Source organism: Apodemus sylvaticus, chromosome 20, assembly GCF_947179515.1.
Source record: "Apodemus sylvaticus chromosome 20, mApoSyl1.1, whole genome shotgun sequence".
Taxonomy (NCBI): Eukaryota; Metazoa; Chordata; class Mammalia; order Rodentia; family Muridae; genus Apodemus; species Apodemus sylvaticus.
The window spans coordinates 58767127-58783201 of record NC_067491.1 but is presented as its reverse complement, the minus strand read 5'-3'; positions in this window follow the sequence as shown (position 1 = coordinate 58783201).

Genomic DNA, 16075 nt, shown 5'->3' with positions numbered 1-16075 from the left:
TAAACAGAGGATCTTGGAAGGGAATATATGAAGGAAACCTCATGAGGAGAAATTTTTGGAATAAGCTTCAAATCCACACTTAAAGTAGGACAAATGAATATTTAAAAATGAGTTGATACAAATCACTTACCATAAATCATTAGATGTGCCCAAAGGTAATGTTTTCCAATCTATTTTTAAACTTGAAGCAGTGTCACCTATGAGAGGAAAAAATGCACCAATGACCACAGACCCATCATGTTGCAGTACATGTTCTGATTCTGTTAGGCCAAAAGGGGCTGCAATGATCCAGATGGGTGTTCGCATCTGTAAAAACCAAGAAGATAAAAAGCCAAGAGAAGAGCATATTAAGAGATCTTTCTGCCAAGATCTAAGTCGTGGAATGGTACAACCTATGGTTTGTTACATATATATATATATTCAGTGCTCATATGTGTTTGCATGTGTGTGCTTGTGTGTGTGTGAGTGTGTGTGTGTTTACACTGTTGTTGTTGACATGATGACCGAATATTACACTCTAATCAGCCAGATATATGTGCAAGGATACTTCCATTCACCCTGTGAGAATTCTATGGCACTTTATCCTTCAGGATATCCATATGAGTCACCTCACTCAGTGACAAACAGGTTACAGCATCAAAGGACATGCTTTCATTTCCACTAGGAATCACAATAATTACTCCAAGACTGAAATACCCCAGTGTTGCTTTCTGCCTCTGTGTTTATGGCCTAAAATGTTTACCAAGAAAGAATTTATTCGAGAGCCTTTCAAGATAATGCCCACATATCACATCAAAGGAAATCATTGTTGGAAAAATATAAATACACATTAAAGACCCATACCAAGAACTGATGAACTTAATTAAAGGTGCACCATGCTCCAAAAAACTTAATAGTATTGGTCTTAAGTTCACTTTTTACTCTCGTATGGTTCTTAGGGTTCTGAGACAATTCTATCTTTCATACATGCATGTCTACATACCAATACTTGGCCAGTTTACTCCTGCATACCCTTGTGTCACATTTGTGTCACATTGTTGTGTAACCTACTACCAAGGTGAAGTTATTACTTCAGATGCATAACTTAATTTCAAGGTAGAAATCAGGTTAATGATTTGTTCTTTATCCATCCCGGAACAATGAATATATATATATATATATATATATATATATATATATATGTATATATATACATATATATATATATATATATATATATATATATATATATATATATACATATATATATATATATATGTGTATGTGTATGTGTATGTGAATGTGTATGTGTATGTGTATGTGTATGTGAATGTGTATGTGTATGTGTATGTGTATGTATATGTATATGTATATAATTCATATTCATTGCCCTCTTAACAACTCATTTCTTTTTTTCTTTTTTTTTGACATGAGGGTATTAGAGAAATTCCCCCCATTTCTCCAAAGAACATATCATATGCTGTGGGGGTCTCTATGTTTCTTTCATGGAGTCACTCAACAAATGTATCATAAGCAGGGACTATTTTCAATCAATAAAACAATTTAAGGCAGAATAAATACATTGTTCTGTAGTGTAGACGTGCTTGCATTTTCCTGTTAGTTTGATTGCCATGAAGGTTGTACAACATAATAACTAATAGAATGTATAGGCACGTGTAGGTGAATGATACAGGTAAGAAAAAACTTCTGTAAATTAAAAAAAAAAAACTATCCCACCCTCCCTCCCCCTGCATCTATGAGGATTCTCCCCCACTCACCACTCATTCCTGCCTCTATTCCCTACCATTCTCCTATACTGGGGCATCAAACCTTCATAGGACCAAGTTCCTCCCTTCCCACTGTTGCCAGATAATCCCATCCTCTGCTACCAGTACAGCTGGAGCCATGGTCCCTCCATGTGTATTCTTTGGTTGGTGGTTTAATTCCTCAGAGCTATGGGGGGGGGGTCTGGTTTGTGGATTTGTTGTACTTCCGATGGGGTTGCAAACCTCATCATCTTATTCATCCTTCCGCTAACTCATCCACTGGGGTCCCCATGTTCAGTCTGATGGTTGGCTGCAAGCATCCTTGCCTGTATCAGTAAGGGTCTGGCAGAGCTTCTCAGGAGAGAGCCTTATCAGGCTGCCATCAGCAAGTACTTGTTGGCATCAACAATAGAGAATGAGTTTGGTGGCTGCATATGGGATGGATTCCCTGGTGGGGCAGTCTATGGATGGCCTCTCCTTCAGTCTCTGTACCATTCTTTGTCCCTGTATTTCCTTTAGACAGGAGTAATTGTACATTAAAATTTTAAGAAGGGTGAGTGACCCCATCCCTCAACCAGGGGCTGTGCCTAACCTCTGGATATGGTCTCTATAGTTTCTCTCTCCATATTTTCTTAGATAGTTCAGCTAAAGTCATCCCCATTAGGTCCTGGGAGCCTCTTGCTTTCCTTGCTCTGGGACTTCCTATTGGCTACCCCCAGTTCCCATCTGCCATTGGTACAGACCTCCGTTCAATTTCCTGACCCTCTTTACACATCCCCAGTCTCCTCCCACACCTGATTCTGCTCCATCTTTTTTTCTCTCCCTCCTCTCTTCCTTCAAAGTCCCTCCCACCCTCTACCTCTTGTGATTATTTTGTTCTCTTTTCTAAATAGAAGTGAAGCATCCGCAGATTGATATTTCTTCTTCATGACCTTCCTGTTATCTGTAAGGCAAAGGACACAGTCAATAGGACAAAGCAACAACCTTCAGAATGGGACAAGATCTTTACCAACCCTACATCTGATAAAAGGATAATATGTGCCACTGCTGCCTGTCCTTTCTACTGGGGGAGACTCTTTCCAGGTCTGCCATAGTGAAAACACCATTTTCTGATACATTCTAGAGAATCAGCTGCACTCAGAGCATTTGAGAACCAGAAGCACTCAGGGACTTTGGGTCTGCTATAGTGAAGACAACGTCTCCTGATGCATCATAAAGAGCCCACTGCACTCAGGGTACTTGGTCCCTCTGCAGGAGTGTGGAGTGGCCTGGGAACATGGTGATGATCCTGGACCACAGAGCTACATACACAAACACCACTACAGGAGAGCTCGTCTCCCAAGAGTGCCTACATACCAGTGTGCACAGAGAGAACAGGAATCCCAGGAGTACAGATACACAGGCTTGCAGGACAGAGAAGCCACAGTCAGAGACAGCAAGACCAGCTAACACCAGAGATAACCAGATGGCAAAAGGCAAACACGAGAACATTACCAACAGAAACCAAGGCAACATGGCACCATCCAAATCTAGAACTCCCATAACAGCCAATCCTGGATACACCTAACACAACACAAAGGCAAGATCTAGATTGAAAATCACATCTCATGATGCTGATAGAGGACTTCAAGAAGGACATAAATAATTCCCTTAAAGAAATACAGGAGATCATGAGTCAACAAGAAGCCCTTAAAAAACGAAACACAAAAATCCTTTAAAGAAATACAAGCAAGCATGGGTCAACAGGTAGAAGCCCTTAAAGAGGAATCACAAAAACTCCTTAAAGAATTATAGGAAAACACAAACAAGCGAAGGAACTGAACAAAACCATCCAGAGTCTAAATATGGAAGTAGAAACAACAAAGAAATCACAAAGGGAGACAACTCTGGAGATAGAAAACCTTGTAAAGAAATCAGGAGTCATAGATGCAAACATCAGCAACAGAATACAGGAGAAAGAAGAATCTCAGGGGCTGAAGATACCAGAGAAAGCATGGACTCAACAATCAGAGAAAATGCAAAATACAAAAAGTTTGTAACTCAAATCATGCAGGAAATCCAGGACAGAATGAGAAGATTATATACCTAAGCATTATAGGTATAGAAGATAGAAAAATTTACAACTTAAAGTGACAGTAAATATCTTCAACAAAAATTATAGAAGAAAACTTCCCTAACCTAAAGAGAGAGATGTCCATGAACATACAAGAAGCCTACAGAACTCCAAATAGACTGGACCAAAACAGAAACCCCTCCCATCACATAATTTAAACACCAAATGCACAAAACAAAGAAAAAATATTAAAAGCAGTAAGGGAAAAAGGTCAAGAAACATATAAAAGCAGACCTATCAGAATTACACCAGACTTCTCACCAGAAACTGTGAAAGCTAGAAGATCCTGGGTAGATGTCACAAATCCTAAGAGAACATGAATGTCACTCCAGGCTACTATACCCACCAAAACTCTCAATTACCATAGTCAAAGAAAACAAGACATTCCATGACAAAACCAAATTTACACAATATCTTTCCATGAACCCAGCTCTACAAAGGATAATGAGTAGAAAATACCAACAAAGGAGGGAAACTACACCCTAGAAAAAAAAAAGCAAGAAAGTAATCTTCTTTCAACAAACCCAAAAGAAGATAGCCACACCATCAGTATTCCACTTTTAACAATGTAAATAACAGAAAGTAGCAATCACTTTTCCTTAATATCTCTTAACATCAATGGTCTCAATTCCCCAATAAAAAGCCATAGACTAACAGACTGGATATGTTAAGAGGACCCAACAATTTTCTTCATACGAGAAACCCACCTCAGTAACAAAGACAGTCACTTCCGCACAGTCAAAAGTTGGAAAACAATTTTCCAAGCAAATGGTCCCAAGAAACAAGCTGGAGTGCCAATTCTTATATCAAATAAAATCAACTTTCAACCAAAAGTTGTCAAAAAAAGATAAGGAGGGACACTTCATAGTGGTCAAAGAAAAATCTACCAAGATGAACTCTCAGTTGTGAACATCTATGCTCCAAATGCAGGGATACCCACATTTATAAAAGAAACTTTATTAAAGCTCAAAGCATACATTGCACCCCACACAATAACAGTGGGAGACTTCAACACCCCACACTCAGCAATGGACAAATCATGGAAACACAAGCTAAACAGAGAAACAGTAAAACTAACTGAAGTTATGGACTAATTGGATCTAACAGATATTAATAGAACATTCAATCCTAAACAAAAAGAATATACTTTCTTCTCAGCACCTCATGGTACCTTCTCCAAAATTGACCGTATAATTAATTGATCTCAAAAGAGGTCTCAACAGATACAGGAATATTGAAATAATTCCATGCACCCTATCAGATCACTACGGCCTAAGGCTGGACTTTAGTTCAAACAAAAACAGCAGAAAATATACATAATCAGGGACGCTGAACTATGTTCTACTCAATGATAGCTTGCTCAAGGGAGAAATAAAGAAAGAAATTAAAGACTTTATAGAAATTAATGAACATGAGGACACATCATCATGCCAAAACTTATGGGATACAATGAAAGTAGTGCTAAGAGGAAAACTCAGAGCTCTAAGTGTCTCCAAAAAAAATGGAGCTTACTCTAGCAGCTTGACAACACACCTTAAAGTTATAGAACAAAAGAAAGGAAATACACCCAAGAGGAGTAAACTTCAGGAAATAACCAAACTCAGGACTGAAATCAACCAAATAGAAACAAAAAGAACTATACAAAGAATCAACGAAACCAGGAGGTGGTTCTTTGAGAAAATCAACCAGAGAGATAAACCCTTAGCCAGACTAACCAGAGGGCACAGAGGCTCTCCCCAAATTAATAAAATCAGAAATGTAAAGGGAGATATAACAATAGAAACTAGCCAGGCGGTAGTGTCACATGCCTTTAATTCCCAGCACTTGGGAGGCAGAGGCAGGAAGATTCCAGAGTTCAAAGCCAGCCTAGTCTACAGAGTGAGTTCCAGGACAGCCAGGGATATACAGAGAAATCCTGTCTCATGGAAAAAAAATAGAAACTGTGGAAATTAAGAAATCACCAGATACTACTACAAGAGCTAATACTCAACAAAATTGGAAAATCTGTACAAAATGGACAATTTTCTAGACACATACCAGGTGACAGCATTAAAACGGGATCAGATAAACCATCTAAATAGCATCTAAATAGTTACATTAATCCTGTTGAAATAGAAGCAGTTGTTAAGAGTCTCCCAAGCAAAAAAAAAAAAAAAAAAAAAAAAAAAAAAAAAAAAAGAGCCCAGGACCAGATTGGTTTAGTGGGGAATTCTATCAGATCGTCAAAGAAGAGTTAATACCAATACTCTTCAAACTATTCCACAAAATAGAAACACAAGGAACACCAGCCAATTCATTCTATGAAGCCACAATAATACTTATACCTAAACCAAACAAAGACCAAACAAGGAAAGAAAAGTTAAGACCAATTTCCTTTATGAACATTGATGCAAAAATACTCAACAAAACTCTGGCCAGCCGAATCAAAGAATGCATCAAGACAATAATTCACCATCATCAAGTAGGCTTTATCTCAGGGATGCAGGGATGGTACAATATATGGAAATCCGTCAATGTAAGCCACTACAAAAACAAAATTAAAAACACCCACATGGTCATTTTATTAGATGCTGAAATCACTTTTGCCAAAATTCAGCATCCCTTCATGATAAAAAACTTGGAGAGATCAGGAATTCAAGGCCCATACCCAAATTTAGTGAAAGCAATTTACTGTAAAGCGGTAGCCACTACCTTATTAGGACTACACATTATAAATCCACCTGTGACAAGAGCTCTCTACCCCCAAACTGTAGTAGGCAAATTTGGCATAAGGCTGAATTTGTCCTGAATTGCCTTGTTCATCTTTCCAGGTTAGAAGTTTAGCGCTTTGCTTTGGGTTATTGACATAACCAATCCCTCAGAGGTGAGTGAGCGTATCTGACAAGGGCCAAGTTGAAGCCCAGTCTTGTCCTCTAATAATTGTCACTTCAGCTCCAGCATCTATTAATCCTTCAAAGTTTTTTCCCTCAATTGTTAATTTAAGGTTAGATCTCTTACTAGTAATAGATTGAACCCAGTACACAACAGAGGGACCAAAGCCACTCTGTCCTCTCTTACTGGAATCTGGAACGTAGTTGATAAAAGGGAACTAAGTTGAGCAATTCTTTGGTTAGCAGATATAGTTATAATACCATGAAGGGAAGCAGCTACAATTTTAATTTCTCCCTCATAATCATTGTCTATGACACCTGGATAACACTGCAGTTCTTTTACAATAGTACTGCTTCGTCCTAGAAGCAATCCACAAGTTTCTGCAGGCAAAGATCCAAAAACTCCTGTAGGCAGTGTCTGAACTCCCATTTCTTGGGTTAATACAACATGGGAGGTGGAATAGATGTCCAATCCTGAGCTGCCTTGTGTTGCCCTGAAAATTCAAAAACAGATGTCCCTGGCCTGGCAGAGGCTTCATGGCCCCACAAAATGCTTGCTGTGGGCATCTGGGAGGAGGCTGGCCCCTCTGCCTGAGGCTGGGCCCTCTGCCTGAGGCTAGCCCCTCTGCCTGGTTCCCGACATGGGAAAGCCCTGAATATATCTTAGATTTACAGTCCCTGGCCCAGTGATTACCTTTCATGCATCTAGGACAAACTCCTCGAGATAATTTGATTGCCCACTTACAGAGCCTCTGTTCCTAGGGCAATCACTTCTAAAATGGCCCAAACCTCCACATTTAAAACACATTTTATTCTCTGTCTCTGTGAGAGTATTGCTTGCCTGGTGGTTCCTTGCAAAGCTATAGCCATAGCTAGACTTTGATTGTATGAAGGCCCAATCTCTGCACAAAGGCAAATATACCCAGCTAAGTCTATCAGTGCCTTGTAAGGTCTAATGGTGGTGTGACAAGCTGCATTAGCATTCTCATAAGCCAACTGTGTGACAAAGATTCTGCTTGAGAATTTCCAAAAATTCTACCTGATTTCAGTAGCCTATCCACAAAATCCTGAAAAAAGTTCATCAGGTGCCTGTCTAATGCTTGCTAAACTTCCACGGAGATCCCCTTTAGTTGATAATTGATTCCACGAATGGTGAGTGGTGGGCAGCCATTGCAACCTGTGCATACACTCCAACAGGGAACCCAATCTGATTAGCATTGCCTCCACATTGACCCTCTCCTAGTAGCATGTTAGTGTCCCAATCTGAATTACCTGATTCATCCCAGCAGTTCTCTTACTAGCTTCACGCCATTCAGAATTCCAAAGCAAGAAATCTCCTCCTGACAAAGTAGGCTTACATAGAATCTTCCAATCTTGTGGGGTTAAGTTTGACTGTATCACAGTATCCAATAAAGCTTGTGGAAAAGGACCGAGGGCTATGCTGTGCCACAGCTGTCTTTAATTCCTTTATCACTTTGAACTCCAAGGTTTGATATTGTCTAACTATATTCTGCTGGCCTATGATTTCAACGACAAAGTTAGATGTGTCCTGCCTTTCCATGTGAGCCTGACTTACAGCTCTTTCTATGGGCGATTGGTGTGTCTCAGGATCACTGCTCCTTTCTGCACTTGATACCCTTTCTGCAACTTAATTTCAAACTCCAATTCATGTAATTGCATCTCCATCTTGGTATCATCTCGTACAGTAGAGGCCACAGGCAGAGCAGAAGGTGCACTAGGAGCCCAATCCTCACCATAATATTAGGCAGCTCCTTCATCTGAATGAGCTTCTTCCTCTAATGTTAGCTCATCAATAGTGTCTCTATATCTTTCTAAGTTAGGGTTGAGAAGACTCTTTTCTGAGGAAGTCCTCTCTGGCAGGCTTCCTTCTTGAGATTCCTCAATTTCTCCCTGTGTGATATCTGGTGCCTGCGAGATCTCCTCATCAGTAGCATCTTTTATAAGCATCCAGAGGCAGAGGGTAGTATTATCTGCCTCGGTATCTCTTTGTGCTTTTCCAATTTTTTCCCAGGTTCTCTTATATAAAGTTCTTTTTTTCTCGGAACCATGGGCAACAAGAATCTACCTGATCTAAAAAAAAACCTTCTAAGCATTGTTTTTCAAACCCTACTCTTCTCTCCTGAAGCAGCTCTTGAAGGCTGTGAACAAACACCTGTTTTGAAGTTCCTATCCCATTTCCCACTGTCACCTCCTAAACAAGCTCAGTGTTGGGTCTACGCTGTCCCACTTAGCCCCTATCCTTCTGCACTGACAACATCAGCTTCAAAAAGATGAAATTTTAGACTAGTGTTAGTATTTAGCTCCTGTATTTACTCACCATGCATGATACTGTCTTTTTCTATTTTCTGCAAAGCTCGGGTGCCAATCTTTAATTGCCCGCAGTTATGTCGAACAGGTTCCCTGGAAGGGAAGCTGGGGATGCATGGGAAGGTGGCAAAAAGAGATGGAGACCAAGACAACAGCACCTGCTCAAAGCCTCAAGGTTTAATGGAGGACTCAGAAATTTAAGGTTTCAGGCAAGACTCTTCCCCCAAATTCCAGGGTGTGTTCTGGGAACTGGTCTGGCTGTTCACTTGGCATTGGCTCCACTGCTCAGACAGCTGGGTGGGTCACCTGCTTAATTCAAGAATTTGTAAATCTGGAGGAACAAAGAACTTCACCTTGGTCCGAGTGCTCCACCCTAGGTGGAGAGGATTATGGCTAACACAGGAATTTCTGCCCAGAGGCTGGGAGAAGAACTTCATCTTTGTCGATGTCAAGTTCCTGCCAGGTGGCATGGCACCCCAATATGGCTCTCTACACTGCATGTTTTCAGTCAGGAGCTTTTTGCATTTTGCGTTTCTTTGACTGCTGTGTCAATGTTTTCTATCTTCTGCACCCGAGATTCTCTCTTCTTTCTCTTGTATTCTGTTGGTGATGCTTGCATCTATTACTCGTGATTTCTTTCCTAGGTTTCCTATCTCCAGTGTTGTCTCTCTTTGGGATTTCTTAAATTTTCAACTTCCATTTTTAGATCCTGGATTGTTTTATTCAGTTCCTTCACCTGTTTGAGTGTGTTTTTCTGTAATTCTTTAAGGGCTTCTATCTGTTTACCTGTGTTCTCCTGTATTTCTTTAAGTAAGATACTAATGTTATTCTTTTTTTTATTCGATATAATTTATTTACATTTCAAATGATTTCCCCTTTTCTAGCCCCCCCACTCCCCGAAAGTCCCGCAAGCCCCCTTCTCTTCCCCTGTCCTCCCATCCACCCCTTCCCACTTCCCCGTTCTGGTTTTCCTGAATACTGTTTCACTGAGTCTTTCCAGAACCAGGGGCCACTCCTCCTTTCTTCTTGTACCTCATTTGATGTGTGGATTATGTTTTGGGTATTTCAGTTTAATAGGTTAATATCCACTTATTAGTGAGTGCATACCATGATTCACCTTTTGAGTCTGGGTTACCTCACTTAGTATGATGTTCTCTAGCTCCATCCATTTGCCTAAGAATTTCATGAATTCATTGTTTTTTTTTATTATTATTCGATATAATTTATTTACATTTCAAATGATTTCCCCTTTTCTAGCCCCCCCACTCCCCGAAAGTCCCGCAAGCCCCCTTCTCTTCCCCTGTCCTCCCACCCACCCCTTCCCACTTCCCCGTTCTGGTTTTGCTGAATACTCTTTCACTGAGTCTTTCCAGAACCAGGGGCCACTCCTCCTTTCTTCTTGTACCTCGTTTGATGTGTGGATTATGTTTTGGGTATTCCAGTTTTCTAGGTTAATATCCACTTATTAGTGAGTGCATACCGTGATTCACCTTTTGAGTCTGGGTTACCTCACTTAGTATGATATTCTCTAGCTCCATCCATTTGCCTAAGAATTTCATGAATTCATTGTTTCTAATGGCTGAATAGTACTCCATTGTGTAGATATACCAAATTTTTTACATCCACTGTTCTGTTGAGGGATACCTGGGTTCTTTCCAGCATCTGGCAATTACAAATAGGGCTGCTATGAACATAGTAGAACATGTATCCTTATTACATGGTGGGGAGTCTTCTGGGTATATGCCCAGGAGTGGTATAGCAGGATCTTCTGGAAGTGAGGTGCCCAGTTTTCGGAGGAACCGCCAGACTGCTTGCCAGAGTGGTTGTACCAATTTGCAAACCCACCAGCGGTGGAGGAGTGTTCCTCTTTCTCCACACCCTCTCCAACACTTGCTGTCTCCTGAATTTTTAATCTTAGCCATTCTGACTGGTGTAAGATGAAATCTTAGGGTTGTTTTGATTTGCATTTCTCTAATGACTAATGAAGTTGAGCATTTTTTAAGATGCTTCTCCGCCATCCGAAGTTCTTCAGGTGAGAATTCTTTGTTTAACTCTGTACCCCATTTTTTAATAGGTTTGTTCGGATTTCTGGAGTCTAACTTCTTGAGTTCTTTATATATATTGGATATTAGCCCTCTATTTGATGTAGGATTGGTGAAGATCTTTTCCCAATTTGTTGGTTGCCGATTTGTCCTCTTGATGGTGTCCTTTGCCTTACAGAAACTTTGTAATTTTATGAGGTCCCATTTGTCAATTCTTGGTCTTAGAGCATACGCTATTGGTGTTCTGTTCAGAAACTTTCTCCCTGTACTGATGTCCTCAAGGGTCTTCCCCAGTTTCTTTTCTATTAGCTTCAGAGTGTCTGGCTTTATGTGGAGGTCCTTGATCCATTTGGATTTGAGCTTAGTACAAGGAGACAAGGATGGATCAATTCGCATTCTTCTACATGCTGACCTCCAGTTGAACCAGCACCATTTGTTGAAAAGGCTATCTTTTTTCCATTGGATGTTTTCAGCCTCTTTGTCGAGAATCAAGTGGCCATAGGTGTGTGGGTTCATTTCTGGATCTTCAATCCTGTTCCATTGATCCTCCTGCCTATCACTGTACCAATACCGTGCAGTTTTTAACACTATTGCTCTGTAGTATTGCTTGAGGTCAGGGATACTGATTCCCCCAGATTTTCTTTTGTTGCTGAGAATAGTTTTAGCGATCCTGGGTTTTTTGTTGTTCCAGATGAATTTAAAAATTGCTCTTTCTAACTCTGTGAAGAATTGAGTTGGGATTTTGATGGGTATTGCATTGAAACTGTATATTGCTTTTGGCAAAATGGCCATTTTAACTATATTGATTCTACTGATCCTTGAGCATGGGAGGTTTTCCCATTTTTTGAGGTCTTCTTACATTTCCTTCTTCAGAGTCTTGAAGTTCTTGTCATACAGATCTTTCACATGTTTAGTAAGAGTCACCCCAAGATACTTTATACAGTTTGTGGCTATTGTGAAGGGGGTCATTTCCCTAATTTCTTTCTCAGCCTGCTTATCCTTTGAGTATAGGAAGGCCACTGATTTGCTTGAGTTGATTTTATAACCTGCCACTTTGCTGAAGTTGTTTATCAGCTGTAAGAGCTCACTAGTGGAGTTTTTTGGGTCACTTAGGTAGACGACCATGTTGTCTGCAAATAATGATAGTTTGACTTCTTCCTTTCCAATTTGTATCCCTTTGACCTCCTTATGTTGTCGAAATGCCCAAGCTAGTACCTCAAGTACAATATTGAAAAGATAAGGAGAAAGGGGGCAGCCTTGTCTGGTCCCTGATTTCAGTGGGTTTGCTTCAAGTTTCTCTCCATTTAGTTTGTTGCTGGCTACCGATTTGCTATATATTGCTTTTACTATGTTTAGGTATGGGCCTTGAATTCCAGTTCTCTCCAAGACTTTCAGCATGAAAGGATGCTGAATTTTGTCAAATGCTTTTTCAGCATCCAATAAAATGACCATGTGGTTTTGTTCTTTGAGTTTGTTTATGTAGTGGATTGTATTGATGGATTTCCGTATATTGAACCAACCCTGCATTCCCGGGATAAAGCCTACTTGATCATGGTGGATGATCGTTTTGATGTGTTCTTGGATTCGGTTGGCAAGAATTTTATTGAGTATTTTTGCATCGATGTTCATAAGGGAAATTGGTCTGAAGTTCTCTTTCTTTGTTGGATCTTTGTGTGGCTTTGGTATCAGTGTAATTGTGGCTTCGTAGAAGGAATTGGGTAGTGTTCCTTCTTTTTCTATTTTGTGGAATAGTTTGAAGAGTATTGGTGTAAACTCTTCTTTGAAGGTCTGGTAGAATTCTGCACTGAAGCCATCTGGTCCTGTGCTTTTTTTGGTTGGAAAACTTTCTATGACTCCTTCTATTTCTTTAGGCATTATGGGACTGTTTAGATGGTCTAGTTGGTCCTGATTTAATTTTGGTATTTGGTATCTGTCAAGGAAATTGTCCATTTCCTCCAGATTCTCCAGTTGTGTTGAGTGCAGGCTCTTGTAGTAGGATCTGATGATTTTTTGGATTTCCTCAGTTTCTGTTGTTATATCTCCTTTTTCATTTCTAAGTTTGTTAATTTGGATACTTTCTCTGTGCCCTTTGGTCAGTCTGGCTAAGGGTTTATCTATCTTGTTGATTTTCTCAAAGAACCAGCTCCTGGTATTGTTAATTTTTTTTATGGTTCTCTTTGTTTCTACTTGATTGATTTCGGCCCTGAGTTTGATGATTTCCTGCCTTCTACTCCTCCTGGGTGAAATAGCTTCTTTTTGTTCCAGGGCTTTCAGGTGTGTCATTAAGCTGGCAGTGTATGCTCTCTCCATTTTCTTTTTGGAGGCACTCGGGGCTATGAGTTTTCCTCTTAGCACTGCTTTCATTGTGTCCCATAGATTTGGGTATGTTGTGTTTTCATTTTCATTGTGTTCTAAAAAGTCTTTAATTTCTTTCTTTATTTCTTCCTTGACCAAGGTATCATTGATTAGAATATTGTTCAGTTTCCACGTGTATGTGGGTTTTCTGTTGTTTCTGTTGCTATTGAAGACCACTTTTACTCCATGGTGATCAGATAGGAGGCATGGGATTAGTTCTATCTTCTTATATATGTTGAGGTCTGTCTTGTGACCAATTATATGGTCGATTATGGAGAACGTACCATGAGGTCCTGAGAAAAAGGAATATTCTTTTGTTTTAGGATAGAATGTTCTATATATATCTGTTAAATCTAATTGGTCCAAAGCTTCAATTAGTTTCATTGTCTCCCTGTTTAGTTTCTGTTTTCCTGATCGGTCCATTGAGGAAAGTGCAGTGTTGAAGTCACCCACAATTATTGTGTTAGGTGCAATGTGTGCTTTTAGTTTTAATAAAGTTTCTTTTATGAAAGAGGGTGCCCTTGCATTTGGGGCATAGATGTTCAGGATTGACAGTTCTTCTTTTTGTATTTTTCCTTTGACCAGCAAGAAGTGTCCCTCAGAGTCTCTTTTGATGACTTTGGGTTGAAAGTCAATTTTATCTGATATTAAAATGGCTACTCCAGCTTGTTTCCTGAGACCATTTGCTTGTAAAATTGTCTTCCAGCCTTTTACTCTAAGGTAGTGTTTGTCTTTGACCCTGAGGTGTGTGTCCTGTAAGCAGCAAAATGTAGGGTCCTGTTTACGTATCCAATCAGTTAGTCTGTGTCTTTTTATTGGGCCATTAAGTCCATGATGTTAAGAGATATTAAGGAATAGTGATTGTTACTTCCTATCATTTTTGACGTTATTTTTTAAATTTGATTGCTTAACTTCTTTTGGGTTTGATGAAAGGTTACTATCTTGCTTTTTCCAGGGTGAAGTTTCCCTCCTTGTATTGGTGTTGTCCTCCTATTATCCTTTTTAGGGCTGGGTTTGTGGATAGATATTGGGTAAACTTGGTTTTGTCATGAAATATCTTAGTTTCTCCATCTATGGTGATTGAGAGTTTTGCTGGGTATAGTAGTTTTGGTTGGCATTTGTGTTCTCTTAGAGTCTGCATGAGATCTGCCCAGGACCTTCTAGCCTTCATAGTCTCAGGTGAAAAGTCTGCTGTGATTCTGATAGGTCTTCCTTTATATGTTACTTGGCCTTTTTCTCTTACTGACTTTAGTATTCTTTCTTTGTTTAGAACATTTGGTGTTTTGATTATTATGTGACGGGAAGTATTTCTGTTCTGGTCCAGTCTGTTTGGAGTTCTGTAGGCTTCTTGTATATTCATGGGCATCTCTCTCTTTAGGTTAGGGAAGTTTTCTTCCATAATTTTATTGAAGATATTTGCTGGCCCTTTAAGTTGTAAATCTTCACTCTCATCTATGCCTATAATCCTTAGGTTTGGTCTTCTCATTGTGTCCTGGATTTCCTGGATATTTTGGGTTACAAGCTTTTTGCATTTTGCATTTTCTTTAACTGTTGAGTCCATGGTTTCTATGGAATCTTCAGCATCTGAGATTCTTTCTTCTATCTCTTGTATTCTGTTGTTGATATTTGCATCTCTGTCGCCTGATTTCTTCCCAAGGATTTCTATCTCCAAAGGTGTCTCCCTTTGAGCTTTCTTAGTTGTTTCTACTTCTGATTTTAGATCCTGGATGGTTTTGCTTAGCTCCTTCAGTTGCTTGTTTGTGCTTTCCTGTAATTCTTTAAGAGATTTTTGTGTTTCCTCTTTCATAACCTCAGCCTGTTGACCAAAGTTCTCCTGTATTTCTTTAAGTGTTTTTTGCATTTCCTCCTTGTTGGCTTTTGTATTCTCCTGGATTTCTTTCAATGATTTTTGTGTTTCCCTTGCAAGGGCTTCTAACTTTTGATCCATTTTCTCCTGAATTTCTTTAAGTATGTCCTTCATGTGTTCCTGTACCAGCATCATGACCAGTGATTTTAAATCCAAATCTTGTTTTACTGGTGTGATGGCGTATCCAGGACATGCTGGTAGAGGAGAATTGGGTTCAGATGTTGCCATATTGCCTTGATTTCTGTTAGTGACGTTCCTGCATTTGCCTTTTGCCATCTAGTTCTCACTGGTGTTAGTATGTCTTGTCAGTGCTGGACTCACCAATGCAAGCTGCCCCTTCCCCGTTGGCCTCTGGTGCACAGCATACCCCCTGCACTGCCTGTAGACAGGGTGCTGCTGCCCAGGCTGATCAGATCCCGAAGCAGGCACCCGAAAGGCTCCTGCTGGGGCCCGCTGGATTCACTGGAGCACACTGACTTCTCCCAGCTGGCCGCCCGGAAGCCCAGCTAGCCTCTGGCAGGACGTGGAGATGTGGTGCGGCCGCCCAGGCTGCTCTGGATCCGGAAGCAGAGAGAGTTGAGCTGATAGCTTCCGCCTGAGGCCTTGCCCCAGATTGTGTCTGTGGACCAGATGGAGCCCATGTGCACCCTCAGGGAGTGCTGAAGGTGTATGCTGCTGTGACCTCCCCTGTGTTCCGCTCACTCCTCTGGGCAGCCGAAGCCCCAACTGGGCTGGCACACACAAGGTTAGCCTGG